Source organism: Delphinus delphis, chromosome 10, assembly GCF_949987515.2.
Source record: "Delphinus delphis chromosome 10, mDelDel1.2, whole genome shotgun sequence".
Taxonomy (NCBI): Eukaryota; Metazoa; Chordata; class Mammalia; order Artiodactyla; family Delphinidae; genus Delphinus; species Delphinus delphis.
Genome location: NC_082692.2, coordinates 2532168 through 2553501, shown reverse-complemented (window position 1 = coordinate 2553501; position 21334 = coordinate 2532168).

Here is a 21334-nt window from a genome sequence, read left to right as displayed (position 1 = left end):
CTGGTGACTCCCTCGAGGAGCCCTGGGGCTCTGACAGCCATAGCGCAGGAGCGGGTGTCAGTGAGATCGTCCCCACTGACAGCTGCATCGCGGTTCAGTGCAGTTTTGGAAAATAGATCACCACTGCGATGATAATGGGTTATTTTCTTGTGTCTTAATGAGCTTTATCGTGAAACAAAGCATCCCGTAACTTAGTAGCTTAAAACAGCAACTATTTGCTCAAATAACAACTGCTGCTCAAATAAATAACTGTTTATTTGTTCAAGTTCAACTGTTTATTTGGTTCAGCAATGTGGGCTGAGGCAGCTGGGAGGTTCCCCTGCCGACCTCGCCTGGGGTCACCCTCGCAGCTGTGGCCACCTGGTGCGTCAACGAGCTGGGGATGTTCTGAGACAGACGCAGTGGGCTGTGAGCCGCACTGCTGCCTGGGGGCCTTGGTTCTCCTGCACATGGCCAGGTGAGCCTGGGCTTGTGACACGGTGGCGGCAGCAGTAGGAGAGCAGGACGTGGATGCTGAAAGATCTCTGCTGGCCTTGCTCAGAATTTGCACGTCACTTCCAGCACATTCTATCAGTTAAAGCAGGTTGCAAGGCCAGCCCAGATCCCAGGAATAGGGAAAGAAGCCACATCTCCTGACGGGGGCAACTGCAGAGATTTTGCAGCTATTTTTAATCCACCCCATCTTATCCTTCGGCCACAGTTATTTCCATCATTCCCACGTGCAAAGTGCACTCCCCCAGCCCGAGGCCCCCTGCAGTCTCGTCCCACCGGGAGGAGCACAGCAGACACTGGGTGGCTCCTTGTTGGTTTGTGTTTGAGCAGAGCCTCGCTGCCTGCGTGCTGGGATCGGGGAGGCTGGGCCCAGCACGAGGCCCTCAGAGCTGGGTGTTTGGGCAAGTTCCCAAGGGCAGAGCTGGAGGCGAAGACAGGCCGGAAAATCACCTCTGTCTCTCCCCTCTCTTTCTCTCTCTGTGTCTGTCTCCCATTTTCTTTCGTTCATCCCCCGCCCTCTTCTCCGCACTGCACTTTGTACCTACCTTCCATCCATCCATCCATCCGTCTATCAATATCTGTCTGTTATATCTACTATCTATCTATCTGTAATCTATCTAAGGGATAGCATTTGAGTGCGTGCTATAGGCCGGGGATTATCTCTTCAACCCTCATGCCAGCCCTGGAAGGTAGACATCTGTTATAGACTGAATGTTTATATCCTCCCCAGATTTCTGTGTTGAAGCCCTAACCCCCCATGGTGTTCGGAGATGGGACCTTTGGGAGGTAATCGGGGTGACATGAGGTCATGAGGGTGGACCCTCACGATGGGCAAAATGCTCTCTCACTACTTCTTTCTCTCCCTCTCTCTCTCCCTCCCTCCCCACACAAGGGCACCCAGAGGAAAGGCCACGTGGGGACGCACTGGGAAGGCGGCTGTCCGCAAGCTGAGAGCAGAGCTCGCACGGGAACCGGCCTGGCTGGACCCCTGAGCTCAGACTTCCCGCCTCCGGGACTGTGCAAAGATACATTTCTGCTGTTGAAGCCCCCGGGTCGCGGTGCTTGTCACAGCAGCTGAGCAGACGTCTGCAAACCCTTCTTCTGTCTTACAGGGGGTGTGGAGGGTCCCAGGAGCTCAGCCACTGGACTAAGGTCAAACTCTGGGGAGGATGGAGCCAGTCTCAGTCGGGGTCTGTGTCCCACCCACCGGGGCCCTGCCACTTGGCTGCCTGCCTCGTGGTCACCTTGAATTCTGGACTGTTCCTCAGTGATGCCACGTTGCAAATGGTTCTGAAAGTAAGGGCACAGATTGAGGCGTGGGGAGGGCAGGGCAGCCTTTGCCAGCCCTGGACTCTGCTCGGATGCCCCTGTTTGCACCCAACCCCCGCTCCAGGCCACAGGAGCCTCTCCGTCGTTCACCAGCCCTGCAGGGCCCCCCGGGTCCCCTTTGTGCTCCTGTCTGTCCTTCAGGCCTTGAGAGATTGGTTTCTGCCTAGTCCCGGTTAAGGGAGAGGAGGAAGGGTGTGTCTAGATTCCCGGGGACGGGAGCCGCGATGGAGCCGCCGTCAGCACGCCCTCGGCAGGTGTACCTGAAGGGAGGTGCTCACCAGCGAGGAAGGAAAGCACAGGGCCTCTGTGTGCAACGGCCCAAAGCTGCTCGTGGAGAATCTCACTGTGAATCCGGGCTCGGCGGGGAAGTATTTCGGAAATGCATTAATGTGCCGGCTGTCCCCCCCCCCCCCCTTCCCGGAGGCCCCTCGCACACCGCCTGCCGCAGTGGGCGAAGAGGCGGGGGGCGGGCTGAGCGCCGGTAAGGCAAGGGGACCAGGTTCTCAGAAGGCCTTACTGTTCACGCTGCTGTGGCCCCAAGAGGGTGTGTGACCAGCAGGACCGCCGCTCGAGAGCCAGGCTGTGCTGAGACAAGCGATCTCACGAGGCAGGTCTGGCCCTTTTCCCTCGGGGGGTGGGGGGTGGGTTTGTCACGTGGCTGACTTTGTACGGATATTACTCCAGGATGAACGAATACGACACTTGGCAGCCGGCTTGGCAGAAGTTACTGCCTCACTGTCCCCTTAGGCTCCTGCCACATCCTCAGGTCCCGAACTGGCCTGCGGGGGACCCAGACGGAGCCAAGCTGAGGACCAGCCCCCTTGGTGCTGACGGTGTGGCCTGCGACAGAGGCTGCGGTGCAGACAGCCCTGGCCCGGGGCCACCGGGAGGGTGTGATGAGTCTGGTCCCGTGGAGGGTGGCTGACCCAAGGGGGCAGATGGTGAGAATTCAGGAGAACAGGCAGCCCCACAGGCCATAAGAGAGAGCCAGGGCCAGGGACAAGTGGAGGCAGCAGGGGGCTGGAGGGACCCGGGAAAGCCTGGCCCTGGCGAAGCCGGTCCCGGGAAGGCTGCTCGGGGGGGCCGGACAAGCAGAGGGGAACACTTTCCACCCTGGGGCCGCAGAGAGGGGCAAACGTCATCAGGGCTCAGTCAATGGAACCGGTGTAAGAACCGGGCAGGACTCAGCTACGCACATCGGGGCCCAGGTTCTGAAAGGGCCCAGCCTCAGGGCTGCCCTGTCCTGAGTCACTGAGCTCCTGACCTACGGCTCCTGCAGTCCCCCAGCCCGAGGTCAGACCTCAGGCTCAGACCTGCAGGGGATGTCAAGGGCAGCTCTAAGGGCTTGTGGAGGCAGTCAGGCCACGGGGGCCCTCCCCGGCCCACTCCCTGCCTTAGACTCTGACCTCCAGCCACCCCTCCTGCTGTGACACGTTTGCAGTCAGCTTTGCTCCACCTGTCTCGCACCCGCCTGGCTTCCGCGTGGCTGCCCTCTGGAAACATTTTTCTTTCACTAATACATCCCTCAGAGGTGCTGCTGTTTCCAGACTTTCTTATTATTGCAAACAATTGGAGGAATTCTTTTTTCTTTTCTTTTCTTTTTTTTCATGGAACAGTTAGAAACAACAGTGTAGATTATAGATGACAGAGACTTGGAACCTTCTCCAGGACATCTTGTGAGATGAAAATTCAAGTTGCAGGAAAATATTTTTATCTAGCATGATTTCAATGCTATTATTTTTATGTTCGTCCGTGTAAAGATATATTTCTTTTTTGTTCGACATTTGTATGTATTTGGTATTTGTATATATTGCGAAACGATAAGTCTAGTTAGCGTTCTTCACCTTCCTTAGTCACACATTTTTTTCTTGGGATGAGAAGCTTTCAAAGGTGCCATGAGTATTACTTATTAGCCATAGTCACCCTGCTGTACATCATCGTTTGGGCAAACTTTAGGGGTAATCTCCGTGGTGATTTCTTCCAAGAAGAAAGATCTGCTCTCACAAAAATGTATCTGAACGAGAAGAAAAATTCATGTTTTTCTTCCTTGTGAAAAGTGTCCCGTCATGGGGGCGGGGGGGAGGGGAGCAGGTGAGAGGAGGGGCGCCTGTGAGCTGGGCACTGAGGGGCAGGAGGAAGGGTCCTGCCCACCGGGTCTCAGGGACCCTGAAACACCGCTGCTAAAATGGCCACATGTCCTGGTGGATTATGTTTCAAAGTTTGTGAGGAATAGTGTGGAACTGGGAAAGCCTTTTTCTGTGGAAACAGTACCGTCAGTGGAGGATTCACTTTTCAGACACATCCTCGCAAATGCGTTTAATCCGCGTGGGCCTCGCTGGCTGTGTCCCGTAGGGCGTTGGTGCGCGTGTGCCCATCTGCGAAGCCAGGGGTCCTGTCTCAGAGGGTCGCTGGGAGGAGGCCACGGGTTTCTAGCTGTAAAGTACTTGGAACAGTGACTGGCACATAACTAGGTATAGGTGTATATGTACCTTCTGTGGGTACATGTATACCTGTGTGTAGGTATATATATACCCCTGGGGGGGCTCAGGGCCCAGGGCGGAGCCCTCAGAGGTGAGGGCTGGGGGCTGCACTCCCACCTGGGGCCCCACAGCGGTGCTGGGGAGGAGCCGCAGCTGAGAGGATGCGGTGGGGGCAGCTCCTCTGCCAGGGCCAGTGGTTGGCTGCGTCCCCGGCCCTGGGCCCGGAACTAGTGACGTCGAGGACAGGATGCTCTATGACAGGAGGGTGCAGGGGTGTGGGTAGCAGGATGGGCTCTGAGCACAGGTGTGAGTCTGGGAGCCACTGGGGCACCTGGAGGGGGACTGTCCCCCGAGTTGGCCCAGGAGCCCTGTCCTGCCTTACGAGACCCTCGACTGAGATGTCCCCGACCCGTCTGTGGAAGAGTCTTCATCTCTGCGGGTCGCACTTTGTGGCAAATGCCTCTGCCCAAGGCCACCAAGTGGCTGATACAGAGGCCAGGCTTCCGGGTTCCTGAGCCCCTGGCCCCCTGAGCATCCTTCCAGGGCCTCTGAGTCACAGAGCACCAAGGACTCGCGTGGGGATGGGGATGGGGGGCCCTGGCATCCCGGGGGGCGAGGCATCTCAGGACCAGGGCCCGAGGGGCCGGGGGGCAGGGCTGCGCCCCACGGGGGCTGGAAGGGGGGCTGGAAGGGGGGTCAGGAGCACGTCACCAGGCCCCCGGTGAGGGGGTCCAGCTCGGGCTCCTGCACCTGCTCTTGCCTCCCAGGTGGTCTTCCTCCGACCCCATCTCAGCCCTCAGCCCTGGCTGAACGTTTCAGCAAAGCTCTGCTGTCTCATGCGGTTTACAGAGCTCAGCCTCACGTCCTCATCTGTGCAGATTTATACGTCCTAATACTTTGTATTATTTCACACATGCACGCACTTCTACCCTACCGTCTGCACACGTAGCAATTCACACTCATAAACACTATTTCCACGACGTTCCGGAAATGGGGTTGGCGTCATTTCGAAGGGTTTTGAGTGATAACGGGCGAGGCCTCTGAGGTGAGGCTCTTTCTCAAAGCTCCTCCCTGCAACACTACTTATTTCGCCCACGGGTATGTATGAAGCATCCACTGGGTCATCCCCAGTTTCACAGAAACTGGCCTCATTCCAGGTGACGTGGCATTTCCAGAATCACACAACTTGCTGTTGTACCTTTTCTTTGCGTCGGCTCCCAGCACTGTTAGTGTTTTTGTTTGTGTGTGGTATGCGGGCCTCTCACTGTTGTGGCCTCTCCCGTCGCGGAGCACAGGCTCTGGACGCGCTGGCTCAGCGGCCATGGCTCACGGGCCCAGCCGCTCTGCGGCATGTGGGATCTTCCCGGACCGGGGCACGAACCCGCGTCCCCTGCATCGGCAGGCGGACTCTCAACCACTGCGCCACCAGGGAAGCCCACTGTTAGTTTTTGTTTGTGGCAGGTGTTCATTCGTAGAGGTGAGTGATCGATTGTCATGACTTAGAACAGATGTCTCTCACTTCCTGTTACACCCAGCTTTCACCCCCTCCCTGAAGTCAAACGAACTTGCCTCGAGCCCCATCCACTATGGTGGTAAAGGTCCAGGTGTCTGATGTGGGGGGACGGCAGGATGGAAGTCTGCGGGAGGTGCTGTGGGTACCACTGGGTCCCCCGAAAACCTAGGCTGAAGCCTCACCACGTGGGATGTTTGTTTTAGACCAGACGACACACCTCTCTCGCGGGTGCTGTCCTGCACCTTGTGGGGTGTCTAGCAGCACCCCTGGCCTCTGCCCACTGGGTGCCCAGAGCACCACCCACAGTCATGACAACCAAAGATGTCTCCCGATTTCCCCCCAAGGGGAACCAAGGGTTTACATAATCCATCAGGAGGTTGACGCTTGTTTTGGCTGTGAACACAAAATATGGAATTTGTGTTGAATTGCATCCCCAGAAAGGTGGGTTGGCGTCCTAATCTGGCTACCTGCGAGTGTGAGCCCATTTGGAAACAGGGTTTCTGCAGGTGTAATTAAGATGAGGTCACACAGAAGTAGGCGGGGCCCCAGGTCCAGACGATGTCCTTACAAACTGGATCTGGGAGAGGAGACAGCACAGCCCCGGAGCGGCTCACCTGAGGGCGGACATTCACAGGTGTAAACCCCCAGGTTACTCATCCTGGGTGGCGGGGTCCCTGGAGTCAAAGCCCGGCCTGGGGTCGGAGCCCCGGTGCTGAGTCGTGATGAGAGCTGGTCGCGAATCCTTCCCCACGGAGCTGAGGATGGGGGTCAGAGCAGTTACGTGAATAAACAGACAGCCCACAGGCACATAAAGAAATCGCAGGACACTGGTGTCCAGGATGCGAGCACGAGGCTGTGTGGGGCTTCCCTCCCCCGACGAGAGCTGCTCTTCGCCGGCTGTCTGGTGCAGCTGCACACGCGGCCTGTTGCCCGTTCAGAGCAGCGCCGGAGCCCCTCCTTCTGAAGCCGCCCCTACGAACAGCTGAGGGGACTTTCTAGAGGTCTGGTCGTTTTACTCCGTTGACTTTCCACAGCATGCCTGTCTCCTCATTCCTGACAGGTGGCTCAATCTGGGTTTCAATTCCTTAAAAATAAAATCTACCTGCCCAGGTTGATGACTTGTATCCACGATAATGGCTAATCAAAAGAATATGCCCCTGGGTAGGTGTCACAAGTGCTAAAAAGGGTTCAGACCCTTTCACCAAACACGCCACTGAGGGGATGTCACGGGTCCTCGTAAGGGCACTGACACAGCAGAGGATTATTTATGATCAGAAACGAGCGGAAACTACACATTCCCCCGAAATGGGGACTGTTCAGTAACTTTTGGTACATCCGTACGATGAAATACTCCTGAGGCGTTAAAATTTAAGTTTTGAACAAAGGTTATGAAACGCTGCCAGCGTAATCCCAAATCTATTACAACAAACACCGAAAGGATGTGCTTCAATACAATGAGTGAGTCTAAAGTTCTCCGTTGGGCTTTTCTGTATTATTCATGTTTTCTACAATGAATATCTATATCCTTTTGTAATAAAAAATAGAACACAGGTTGACTAAGGCCTACGCAAACAACGTAGCCCACTGTAAGTGTGCAGCTCTTGGAGTTCTGATACATGTAGGCGTAGTGTAACCACACTCACAGTCAAGAAGCAGGACCTTCCCACCCCCAGCAAGCTCCCTCTGGCTCCTTTGCAGTCACGCCCCGTCCCAGCTCTTGGAAACTGCCGCTCTGTCTTCTGTTGCCATAGTTCTGCCTTTCCTAGAATGTCGCCCACGTGGGATTACACGGAGCGTAATCTTTTGGACGCGGCTTCTGTTCTCGTAGCAGTTTCTTGAGATTCATGCGTTGGCCTCCGTACTTCACATGAGATAATGAACCGTCCTTAATGCGTCAGCTGCTGTCACTTGGGTTTTCCAGGCCTTGGGGTTGGCATTGCTCTTAACCGATAACAGTATTGGACACCACTTTGGAAATTCCACTCATTGTCTGAGGTCCTCCTTAACACGACTTCCTCCCCTGGGAGACGTTCACGATACTTCTGCTCCCAAGCAGTTACGATTCCTCTGTTTTGAATCCTTATGGCATTTTATGTTCCACCCCACCCCCCAGAAACAGCCGTATTCTTCTCTGTAATACAGTTAACTGTGCTCTGGTTTAATCGATCCCGGTATTCCCAATCCATGAGACGTTGGGCTTCTTAAAGCCAGGAGCTATCTTCCTTGACGGCAATACCTTCCGATCTACACACATCACTCTCTGCCGGCCTGATGTGGGAGAGTATTGCCCTCTCTGCTCTGGTCACTCCGGCCTCCTCGCTGCCCCGCGCGTGCCGTGCTCACTCCCGCTCGTGTCCTCAGGGGGGACAGCGGGCCGCAGTGTCCTCAGTGCCACCATGCTGGTGGCATGTTCGTGACGGGTCAGAAGGCCAGGTGTCTGAGTCTGGGGACGGGCTCTGCCCAGCACGTCGCAGGACAGGCTGGCTCACAACGTGCTTCTGGGCAGAGGTGGCCACGGACCCTTTGGAATTCTCTTCTCCAGCAGTGGCCTCTCCGAGCTTTGTTTTGGGCCCCTTGAGCAAACCGACAACTCAAGCCCTGTCCTGTGTGGCTGTACCGTATGGAAGTGGGCCCCAGGCCGCCCCAGGCCCCCGAGTGATTCTTGCTCCTCTGCTGCGGGGCTTCTCAGAACCTTCAGAAAACCATGAGTTTGGTGCCTCCCAACAGAAGGATGGCGTAGCCAGCCTTTCCCAAGTGCATTTAACCACAGACCCTGGCCCATTTCAAAAATCTTCACTTGGAAATGATTTCAGGCTCTCAGCAAGCTGCAGAAATAGTCCAGAGAGGTCCTGGCTTTGCTCCCAGCTTTTATTTTTTGTTGCAGCAATCTGTCGGACTCCGAGACTTTTGGAAACTGCCTTTAAGAATTATGCGTTGCTTGTAACCTAAGGTCTCCTGTCAACAAAGACAGAGAGAATTACTGAGCTCCTGCAGGAAACCTGAGGGGTTTTCACATTTAGCCACGAACATATGTTTATTTGTGAACCGCACACACAACTGCTCTCTTCAAGCTTAGCTTCTAGATTCCAAGGGCCAGACCCATAACGTGTACGTTTCAATTTTTAGCAGAAGCTACAGGCAAATTAAAACCCGACCAAAATGCTGCGTTTTCCGAGTAGAATGTGTGTCAGGTGGCTTATTCCTTCCCGAGAGTTCGTGGCTGGCACTGGTCATCGGCAGAGGAAAGCAAGCCCTAATCACAGAGGGGCCAGGACGTGAGCCGTCGCGATGAGAGCCAGAGTCCAGCCACGCGCAGCCCCCACTGCCCTACAGATTGCCACTTGCTTGGGAGTAACTTCTACTCAAGTGCAGGCTAAAAGGATGGCACTCCTGACCCGGGTTTTAGGAACACCTCTCCTGCGAGCATTCCAGGCTCATCACAGATGCTCTGGCCTCACCCTGCCTTCGAGTGTTTCTCTTTCCCTGGTCCTCCCCGCCCCTCCCCACACCTCCCATCACATCAGACCTGGGCCTCCCCCGGGCCAGCCCCGGCCGGCCGTACCTCTGCACGGGCCAAGCTGCCGCCTGGCCTGGCCCCCACCTCTGCCTGGAGACACCCTGCTACGTCTCCAGCCTCAGCTGGACGCCCGACCGGGAAGGCCTCCCTGATGCCCCAGGGAGAACCAGCCCCCTCTGTCCCCTGCTTCCTTGGCCACATTTTTTGCTAGGCCCGGAAACCCAACCCCGACTGACTTATGCAAAAGGAGGCAATTTACCGACCTTGAAGCCAAACTGCGGGAAGGACAAGGGTGCCAGGAAGCAGAGCCTGGGCCGAGGTTGAAGCTCTCCTGGCCTCTCTCTGAGTGTCCCAGACCCCGTCCACGGGAGACCCCATGGTGGCCGTGTTCCGACCCAAGCCCACAGCCTCACACCCAGGAAGGAAAGGCTTTGTCCTCTCAGCAGCAGCTCAGCAAGTCCCGGGGAGGACCCTGGGATCCTCACTGGGGCTGGGGGCAGGAGGCATCCGGATGGGGCCAGGGCAGGTCGGGGTGTCAGAGTCCGCTCAAACCACTGACAGGGTTGGCGGGGGCAGGATGCTCACAGTATTGGCAGAAGAACCGGGAAAGTGATGGAAGACGGAACAGTAGCCACCGGTAACAGGACGGTTCTGCTTCTATTAAGAGCAGCTCGCATCTGAAACGGTCTCACAGACATAGAGAACAGACGGGTGGTTGCCAAGGGGGCGGTGGGGGAGGGCTGGAGGGGGAGTTTGGGATGAGCAGATGCAAACTAGTCTATACAGGACGGCTAAACAACAAGGTCCTACTGTAGAGCACAGGGAACTGTATCAATATCCTGTGATAAACCATCATGGAGAAGAATATGAAAAAGAATCTATGTATGTATAACTGAGTCACTTTGCTGTACAGCAGACATTAACACAACATTGTAAATCAACTATACTTTGGTTAAAAAAAAAAAAAAGAATAGATCGCATCAGATACATCTGGACACACAGGGAACCTCTGTGCTTTCACTCTGGTCTGAGAGCTCTTTGAGGGAAAACACCTGATCTCTTCCTGATCCTTCTGTCCCCTGAGAGCAGCACAGTGCCATGCCTTACACTGAGGAGGCCCCAATAATGTCTGCGGAGTTGAATAGTCATTAATAAGGTTATTTTGCAGGGATGGACTTAATGTAACAGGATTCATGAAGCTTGTAAGATTTAGGATCTCTGAATATTTTCATTGAACCATGGGGGTCAAGGAGGAGGCTGAATGAACAGTTCCTCAAGGTCATCTTCCCCCATAGCACACTTATATACTGGCCCAGAACTTGTCCTTAATTCTCTCATTAAGATTAAAAAAATAAAGCAAAGTTCCACTGTCAAGCGGCTACTTTGTGAAATTATTATCTGTTAAAGATTGCATTGTCTGATAGGGATTTATTCTGGGTTAGTTCAGTCATGATAAGGATTAAGAAAAACACTTTCATAGATTTTAACTTGCCAAGTTCAATATTGCTATATTTTATGTAAGTGGCTGGCCCCCTTTTGAGCCCTATGGCAGCATTAGATAAAGTAGTTCATATTCCAATAAACTAGTAACGCAAAAAAGAGGTGTTCATTTTAGACATATTGTCCCAGGCTCTCCAGGACAAAAGGCCACTCACATTCATACAGGGGTGTTTTGGAAAAACATATGGTTTGCCTATTAGGTCCAGGAAATGCTAGGCCTGGTGTGTACATAAGGGAGCTCGAGGTGGGAAAGATGTCCCTCCCTCCCTCTCCGGAGAGATATCTTGGGTCTTATGCCCTGTCTTCCTCCCTTTCTCTGTCCCCATTCCGCCCTGCAAATCCCACCCCCTCAACTTCACCAGGCTCCGTGTCCTTGTCTTTATCCTGATATGAGTGCCCTGGTCTAGGTCTGCATTCTCTCCTCCGAGGCCAGGGATTGGCAACCTTTTTCTGTAGAGAGCCAGATGATAGACACTTAGGCCTTGTGGGTGTACAGTTTCCGTCCCAGCTTCTTAGTTCTGTCGCGGTAGAAACGGCCACAGACAGCATGTCTGTGAATGGAGGTGGCCCTGGTCCAGTAAACCCCAGGCTGCGGGCTGCGTGTGGCCCTCAGGCTGTAGTTTGCCAAGCCCCGGAAAGCATTCTCCAGCCACTTCATTCCGACGTCAGTGGCCTGTGTGTTTTTCATCTTTATATCTCCAGGCTCTTACAGGGTGTCTGGTACCTAAGAGACATGCAATAGAAGTTTGTAGGGAGAGTGCTGAGTGCCCCAGCCCAAGTACACACGCCGAGGATGTCGGTCTGTTACCGAGCTGTTAGATATTATTTCAGTTTCAGTAACTTAAAGGACTTGGAGCTCTTTTTAGATTTACTAAAAATTAGAAATCCATTCCCCTTCTAACAACAGAATTACATGTTTATTGTTTTATGAACAGTTGTTTCAGCAACATGGCATCCAGCACCTCTAATTATAAGCCTTTTAAAACGCATTCCTCTTGGTGGTAAGTTTGACCAAGGCTTAGACAAGAGGCGTTTTGTTTTTTGTTTAAACAAGAGCATCTCAGACACAGGTGAAGGATGAGATCTGCTCGCTGCCAGGAAGAATGTCGGATCCTTAAACTCCTTGTTAGCTCAGGCGTGTTTTGCTTATCTTTAGGGTTAATCATTCTTGGAAGAAATTCCTCACCGTGTTCCTCTAAGTCACAGCAAAAAAGCTTTGCTCTAAGTGTTTGCTCTTAGGAGGAGGGGTTGCCAGGGGTCACACAGCCTCTCTCTGCCCAAACACAGCTCCATGCTGGGTGTGGGCGCGCCCCTGGGTAGGCACGAAGCCATGTGTCCTGTGCTAGGCAGGCGCAGTCACCAGCAGAAGGAAACCCTGTGTCAGAATGAGATTTGGGTAAATTATCCACCAAACCCATCACCAATCTCCTCCAAGGCATTGTGCTTTTGAGAAACTATTAGAGGATCACAGAGCAGCCAAAGTACCTCCCAAACAAAGCAGCTTTGGGGCTATAGACACCCTGTGATCTGCCCAGGCGCCAGGGAGGTGCTGCAGTCCCTTCCACAGCCCTTGAGAGCCAACGGCACCCATCTCCCCGCTATGCCTTCACACTGGCCACTTGAAAGCAGCCGGGGGTGGTGGTGGTGGCGGGAAGCACCCATATGATGGAAATAGGCAAACACGACGAATCAGGTCCAGTGCACCACTCGATCCCGTGTCAAGTCAAGCCTTCTCATCCTCCCACACTGGGATGTATTTAAAGACAGAGCAACTGACCAGCCCAACACATTATTTCTAAAACCATGAGTTTTAGAAAGATTGATATTATTTTGTTCCTGCCTTCAAGGGGTCTGTCTGGGAGATAAAACATGGACGTATGAAAAGATGACTAATAATGTCAACCTCTCAAAATGACCTCTGTGAGTTTCTTAACCACCCTGCATCTCTGTTTTCCCATCTGTGAAATATCTGTAAAATATCTCTCAGGAAACATAGGAGGTTAGATTAGATAATATATATAAAGCATCTAGCATGTAGCATGGCTGATAGTGTGTGCTTAATTAAAAGTGGCCGGGCTTCCCTGGTGGCGCAGTGGTTGGGAGTCCGCCTGCCCATGCAGGGGACGCAGGTTCGTGCCCCGGTCCGGGAAGATCCCACATGCCACGGAGTGGCTGGGCCCGTGAGCCATGGCCGCTGAGCCTGCGCGTCCGGAGCCTGTGCTCCACAACGGGAGAGGCCACAACAGTAGGAGGCCCACGTACCACAAAAAACAACAAACAAAAAGTGGCCATTATTATTATTATCATTATTATTATTTATTAAGGAAGAAAGAAGTTGGAAATGAGGAGGTGGCAAAAAATTAAGATTTGAAACAAGTGAGCCGGTGGTGGTAGTTTCCGTCTACAGACCACTCAACAGTTAAAAGGTCCGTGTCAGGTATCTGGTCTACCGTCGAGGCCCACGTAGCGTTAGAACCTGAAAAGGGAGAAGCTCTTGGCTCTCACACCGATTCTGCTGGTGGCTTCAGGCTTCTCTCAGAGCCTCATCGATCACAGAACTCAAAACAGGACCAAGAGAGAAACAGCTGTTACCCAAACCTACTCAGCTGGCCCTACACCAAGGTCTCAGGAACCTCGGCAACGACACACAGAGCTCACAGCGAAGCTGATGTCCACGGGAGCAGAAGGAATCACATGCCCATCGGGACACGTTCTGAATGGCTGCGTCTCTGCTGTGCTTTGAAAAGGAAGCTCTTGCCATGGTAACTGGGTCACCCTGGACCCTCTGAGCAACCACAAAGGCAAGAGGAACCAATCTTGTGTTTCCTTCCAGGAAGTACAAAATAATATTTCATGTGTTTTTTAGGAGGATTCTCTTAACGATTTACTTGAATTTTACACCTCCCTCACCTTGGAAATCCAAACATATAAATGGAAAATGTTTTGATTTTGTATGCACTAGGACTCAGAGATGCGTCTACGTTATATGCTCAAAAGAGGTGGCACGTGGGCAATTTGCTAACAGAGGGCTTCTCGTGGGCAGTATCGTCCATAGCTACCACTGCCTGTGGGTTATTGTGTCGGTCAGTGTCCTTAGATGTAAGCGACAGAAGCCGATTTTGCTATTTTAAGCAAAATGGGAATTGATTAAAAAGGTATTGAGAAGCTCAAAACTCTCTGGGAAGGATGGAGAGGCAGCTCGGACGCTATGCAGACAGGAATGGCCTTCTCCACCCACAACAAAAAAGCCACCGCTGGGATAGGGTGGGGAGGATAAATTAGGAGTTTGGGAATGAGATATACACACAACTATATATAAAGTAAGCAAACAAAAAGGACCTACTGTAGAGCACAGGGAACTCTACTCAATGTCTTGTAATAAACTATAATGGAAAAGAATCTGAAAAGAATTTACATATATATATATATATATATATATATATATATATATATATATACACATAACTGAATCACTTTGCTGTACACTTGAAACTAACACAGCATTGTAAATTAACTACACTCCAATCAAAAAAGGCCACTGCGGGCTTCCCTGGTGGCGCAGTGGTTGAGAGTCCTCCTGCCGATGCAGGGGACACGGGTTCGTGCCCCGGTCCGGGAGGATCCCGCTTGCCACGGAGCGGCTGGGCCCGTGAGCCATGGCCGCTGAGCCTGCGCATCCGGAGCCTGTGCTCTGCAACGGGAGAGGCCACAGCAGTGAGAGAGCCGCGTACAGGAAAAATAAAAAAGGCCACTGCTGCACCAGAAGTACTCTTGTCACGGGCCTAGTTCCTGCTGCGGCCAGAGCCACGGCCCTGGCCACTGGGGACACTGGACGCAGCCTCTTGTCCCCTCCACTGCATGAACTCTGCACCACCTCTGTTCCTTCACACACTGGGTTCTGACACAAGGTCTGGCCTGGGCGCATGGTCGGTGGAGCCCAGGCAGTGTGTCCGTTCTGAACTGCACAGGAAGCTGGGAAAGTGACCAGTCAGCACAGTCAGCTTCTGTACCGGGGGCTGTGCTCTGCTATTTAAGGCAGGAGATGCCGCAAACCCAGGGGAAGGGTTCGGATCAGGAAGAACGCTCTTGGCTATAGCACTAGCTTATCCAACCGTAAGCGGCTTACACAAGGACTTACTGTCGCGTAAGGAGGAGTCCAGAAGTGAGTGGTTCCAAATATGTTAAATTCAGCCACCAAGCAGGTTATTACAGACCCGGGTGTGTCCGTCTCTCTGTCCCACCGTCCACAGAGCAGTGGTCTTCACTTCCGGGCTTGGCGCCTCGTGGTTACAAGACGATGGTCACAGCTCTGGAAGTTACATCTTCAGGTAAGCAAGTTCCAAGCACAAAGAGTGGGGTTTCTCTCTGCAGATCTCTTTTTACCAGGAAGGAAAACTTCCACCAGAGCTTTTACAGGCAGAATACAAATCCTTGGCCAGGGTTAGGACACATACCTATGTCCTTGCTGCAGAGAAGCCTGCGAAACCAAGTACCTGATACCTTCAGCCTCCGAAATGAGCTGTGGATCCTGACGAGAAAGAGAAAGCCGGAAGAGCAGTTAGGCCACCGGCGGGCTCTGCCATCGCCACCCTCCTGAGAGATGCTGGGTGGCTCCCGGGCTGATGTTAGAGTGGGATTTCCACTGGGCTTCACCCTGCATGAAAACTCCATCTTTCAGCAACACATGCCTCATGGGCTTTGCTGGGAAGGGCGGTGAAGCTCTGCCCGGGCTCAGCGGGAAGGAGTGATGTCATCTCAGGGCCGCCTGCCTGCTGTCGGGAGAACCGAGGAAGCGTGGGTGCACGAGCCACCATGTGCCACATCCGATCTGGAGAGAGGTCGCCTGTCCCGGGGACTCCCTTCACGTCCTTGCAACGCTGCTCATCCTGCTTTTGGAGAGCTCGGCGCACCGCGGTTAGTTCCAGCGGGGCGGCCGTGGGCCCGGCGCTCCTAGGCCATCTCAGCCATCCAACGGCATCGCTGCCCTCCTGAGAGCCAGGCTATTCCTTTGCTTGTCATGCCTTTCCGGATGAAATGACTGGGACGAATCCTAAAGGCTGGCAGCCACCAGTACTGGCTGGGGGAGATCGACTGCGTTAGGCCCGGGAGCCAGGGCTAGTTCTTCAAATATTTATTTCACCCATCATGGCCACTCTGGGTGAATGTTAGCAAGGGTGTTAACAAGCAAAAAGGGGGAAACAAACTCACCCCTGGGTAAGTGAGAACAAAAAGACACAGAACCATCCTGCCGCTGCCCAGGGGAAGCAACAGGCACATTGAAATCACGCCCACTTGGGCAATTATACAGAACTCCCCTCTCATATCACATTTTCCAGAACTGTGCCGGGGGGTTACCCAACTGACCAAAATTCTACATGGATTACTCTCTCTCCTTTGCCCATGAACTCAGTCTGAGGCGTGGGTAATAGGGGAGATAGGAAACGTTTTATAGACTTAATTTAGGGAGACTGTTCATTCCACGCGCCTTTGCAGAGGAAGGCACTGTCAGGGGACCACTGCCGCCACTGCGGGGGGACCACGGGGCATGTGGGCTGCCTCTTCCCAAGGTTCTTTATCAAAGCCCCCAGGCTGGCCTGCGCAGAGGGGAGGGAAAGACCCCAACGGTCCCCAAATCCTGCTTCTGCACCTGGTGACGCAGGAATGGAGCCACACTGCCGGCCCTGGTCCCGCCCCAAACTCCATCCCCGGAGCTAAGATGGGGCAGCGCAGAAAAAAGCTCCCATCATCGAAGTATTGTTTTGATAAAATACTTGTATTTTGGAAAAACCGAGACTTAGGAGCATTTCCAAGGGAAAGCGTTCACTTCACACTGATTTGCCAGGAGAGGAGAGAACCGCATAATTTCCACAGTGACAAGAGAAGGGTCCTGCTGGGAGGGGCCATTTGATCAATCCTACTTAGGGAGATAATCCGGGGAAAACTCAGACGAAGAAACTAGAACCTCTGTTCCTAAATGCTCAGCAACATCCCAATTTGGAATATTTAGTAATAGAACTTACGTCTGAGAGCGAACGGATGTGAGGTCATGGTCAGGGGACAGACCCAGTGCCGTGGAGGTCTCTGGACCTCTCCTCACTGCAGAGCTGGCCAGACCGGAGCCGCCCTGCCCACACAGCTGACCCCCATCCCTGGGAGGAAGTGGGTCTCAAGATAATCCAGTCCAGGGCTTCCCATCCTTCTATGAGGAGCAGCAAAGCACCGCAGTGAAGAGGGTGGACTCTGGACTCGGGCTGCCGGGGTCACATCTTGGCTGGGCCGTCACCACCCGGGAGTCGACCGAGAACCTTGAGCCATGTGATTTGGAAGCAACAATGCAATAGAAGCTGTTCACAGCACGGCTTAGACCCAAGCAAGAGGGGCCCTGCCTTGGTCCCAGGCTTCACAGGTCCCCCATCTAGCCCCACGCCCGTTGGGGTGAGGATGTGTCCACCTGGAGCCCACGACTCTCTCCGGACTACGTTCCAGGTCCTTGGGAGCCCGAATTTCCTGCCCAAACTGCCTGTTCCCACCTTCAGGGCCGACATGGACCCGTTCCCCGGGTCTCTCCTCCCGGGATACCACACCCCAGGCCCTAGGGGTGAAGCAGGGCAGCTGCTGGCGGGCTGTGGATGGGGCTGGGAGGCCTCTGGGGCGTTGGGGAGGAGACGAGGCAGGTCGCAGGCTGACGGCAGGCTGGTCCTGCATCCCTGCGTGTTATTAACCTCAAAGTGCCAGAAGTCCTAAACCTGAACCTGCTCCTCAGGTCATGATGAAGGTATACGTGCAAAGGCAGGAGGACAAGAGCTTATTCTGTTCGACCATCTGATGAGTAACTTTTAAATATTTAGGCCGACAGGGTGAGGACCTCTGCTCGTGCTGGGCCTTGGGACCCACGAGTGTTAGGGCAGAATGACTCCCACAATCCGTTGCGTTTCCATCACCAGCCACTGTACCAAAGGGCCCTGATGCTCCCCTGCCGCACACGGAAGAGTCCACTCTGTCCTGGAAGCACACGTGTAGGGCTTCATTATTACATGTACGCTTTAAGGGAAGCTTGAACCAAACGCTGAAGAAACAACAGCACGAACAGGCCGCAGTCCTCGGGGAATGGCCATCTCTGCCCCCAGAAGGGGAGTCGGGGGCCCCGGCTCCAGAGCTACTCCCTTAGCGAGGCTCAGCTCCTCCCGCCCCAGCTTCTCTCTCTGTGTCTCTGACACAGTCATTCCCCTTCTAGAAACGTATGCTACGGAAACAAGCAGGATGAGACTGTGAGCCCCAAGCCCAGGGCAGTGATGTCTTCCTAACCCCAGGAGGGTGCCTGGTGCGTCATGGGCGCACAGTGCACGGTTACCGAATGTGTGAAGGGGTGGCCAAGGGTCTGGGAAGAACGACACTTACTGAGACATTATTTGTAACAGTGAAAATACGGAAACAATCTAATACCCAAAATTAGAAATATGAGGAAATGAAATATTGAACATCTAAATGATGGATTGTTGAGCAGTCATTAAAAGTTATCTCTTAGTCATGTACCACAATGTTCATTGCAGCTCTATTTACAATAGCCAGGACATGGAAGCAACCTAAGTGTCCATCGACAGATGAATGGATAAAGAAGATGTGGCACATATATACAATGGAATATTACTCGGCCATAAGAAAAAACAAAATTGAGCTATTTGTAATGAGGTGGATAGACCTAGAGTCTGTCATACAGAGTGAAGTAAGTCAGAAAGAGAAAGACAAATACCGTATGCTAACACATATATATGGAATCTAAAAAAAAAAAGGTCATGAAGAACCTAGGGGTAAGACGGGAATAAAGACACAGACCTACTAGAGAATGGACTTGAGGACACGGGGAGGGGAAAGGGTAAGCTGGGACAAAGCGAGAGTGGCATGGACATATATACGCTACCAAACGTAAAATAGCTAGTGGGAAGCAGCCGCATAGCACAGGGAGATCAGCTCGGTGGTTTGTGACCACCTAGAGGGGTGGGATAGGGAGGGTGGGAGAGAGATAGACGCAAGAGGGAAGAGATATGGGAACATATGTATATGTATAACTGATTCACTTTGTTATAAAGCAGAAACTAACACACCATTGTAAAGCAATTATACTCCAATAAAGATGATAAAAAAAAAAGTTCTCTTAAATTCCAGTGGGATGGGAGAATTCTCACAGTAGAATTTTAAGCAAAAAAGCAGGATTTAAAACTATATATAGAATATAAAGCATAAATCTAATTGTGTGTGAAGAAACACACATACACATGTACACAAACAAATACACACACACATCAACTAAATCAAGGTGTTAACAGAGTTGTTATCTATCGTTGTGGAATTCTGAGCAATTTTTAATTCATTCCTTTGGTTATTTTCAAAATTTTCTACAATGTGCATATATTACTAAATTAAGTTTTAAAATAGAAACCCCATAAACACAATTAAAAGTGAAAAAGGGCACCAAAGAAAAATTTTGCAATATATGTGTCAAAAATTCCTATCATTAATTTATAAAGAGCTCACATGCATTGAACAGCAAAAGATGAACACTCTCATAGAAAAATGGGGTGAAGTCTATTGTGGCAGAGATTAGCTTTCCACCTACATCCCTCACCCACACCCCGAGGTCCTGGTTTCAGTCTGGGTGCCTGCCCAGCTGCACTGCATGTCCCGGCATCCCTTGGAGGAAGGTGTGTGGTCTTGAGACCAGGTTCTCTCCAGAAGAGAATGATGAAAGTGGCATGTACCGATTTTATGACTGGCCCCCAAACCCTGGGGGTAGTTTATGAAACAATAGAACCCCATTTCTAAACTTAACGTTTACTGAGCTATTAATGAGAGCTCAGCACTTCACACACATGATCTCATTTAATCCTATCAACAACCCCCTGGAGAAGTATTATTATTCTCCACACTTTAGAGATGAGAAAACTGACACCAGAGACTGTTTACACTGTGGCATGTGATATATGTATGTACAGAAATGGCCTGAAGAGTATATTCAAACATTTTAGTGGTTATTTCTGGATGTTCAGATTGTAAGTACCATATGTTCATATTTTCTCAACAAACATATATTACTTGTATAATTTTTAAATGGTAGAAAACTTTTAAGTGACAATAATTCATTAGAATTTTATGGACGATAGACTGCACAGCTAAGACATTAGCCAAAGAACTTTCAGAGGAGTATAAATTATCCTTCCTCTCGCTCTTTATTATTTTTTTTAGTACATTCTCTGCACAAAAAACAATTTTCACTTCCACAATTGTAAACCAAATCTGAAAGGTTCAAAAGGAGGTCAGATGATCTAATAATTACTGCGACTTAAAAATGTACCTTGCCCCTCTGAGGGAGGGAGACCCTCTGAGTCACCATCATCTTATAACGATCATGACCTACAGCCTGGGTCATTGAGTTCGTAACAGATATACCAGCATTAATTAGCATGCTTTAAACCAGGGGTTGGCATGTTTTTTCTGTAGAGAGCCAGACAGTAGATATTTTAGGCTTTCAGGTAATACGGTCTGTTATAACTACCCAGTTGGGCATGGCTGTGCCCCAGTAAAACTATTTACAAAATTAGGCATCTGAGGGACTTCCCTGGTGGTCCCTCAGATGGTAAAGTGGTAAAGAACCTGCCTCACAATGCAGGGGACGCGTGGGTTCGATCCCTCGTCAGGGAACTAAGATCCCACATGCGGTGGGGAACTAAGCCCGTGAGCCTCAACGAGAGAGCCCGGGTGCTGCAAATTACAGAGCCCACGTGCCCTGGAGCCTGCGCGCCACAACTAGAGAGAAAAAACCTGCACGCCACAGCTAGAGAGAAGCCCGCGCACCATTACAAAAAATCCCGTGGACCGCAAGGAAGATCTCACGTGCCACAACAAAGACCTGATGCAGCCAAAAACATTTTTTTAAAAAAGCATCTGGGGCTTCCCTGGTGGCGCAGTGGTTGAGAGTCCGCCTGCCGATGCAGGGGACACGGGTTCGTGCCCCGGTCTGGGAAGATCCCACATGCCGTGGAGCGGCTGGGCCCGTGAGCCATGGCCGCTGAGCCTGCGCGTCCGGAGCCTGTGCTCCACGACGGGAGAGGCCACAGCAGTGAGAGGCCCGCATACCGCCAAAAAAAAATAAATAAATAATAAAGCATCTGGCCTCTGAGCCACGCTTTGCCAAGCCCTGTTTCAGACTCGCTATTCAAAGTGTGGACCAGCAGAATTGCGTCACTGGAGAGCAGGTCAGAAATGCAGGATCTCAGACCCCTCACAGACCTGCTCTTCAGAATTTGCATCTTTAGTAGGATGCCCTGGTGATTTGCATGTTCATTCAAGTTTAGAAGCTGATTCTCAAGCATGTCTGCTCGCTGGTGTCACCTGGGGAGTTTCTGTAAAAAGCACCGATGCCAAGATTCGGATTTCTTTGGTGGGGGCTAGAGCCCAGGCATGGGGATCGTTAGAGGCTCCCAGGTGGTTCTAATGTGCAGCCACCAC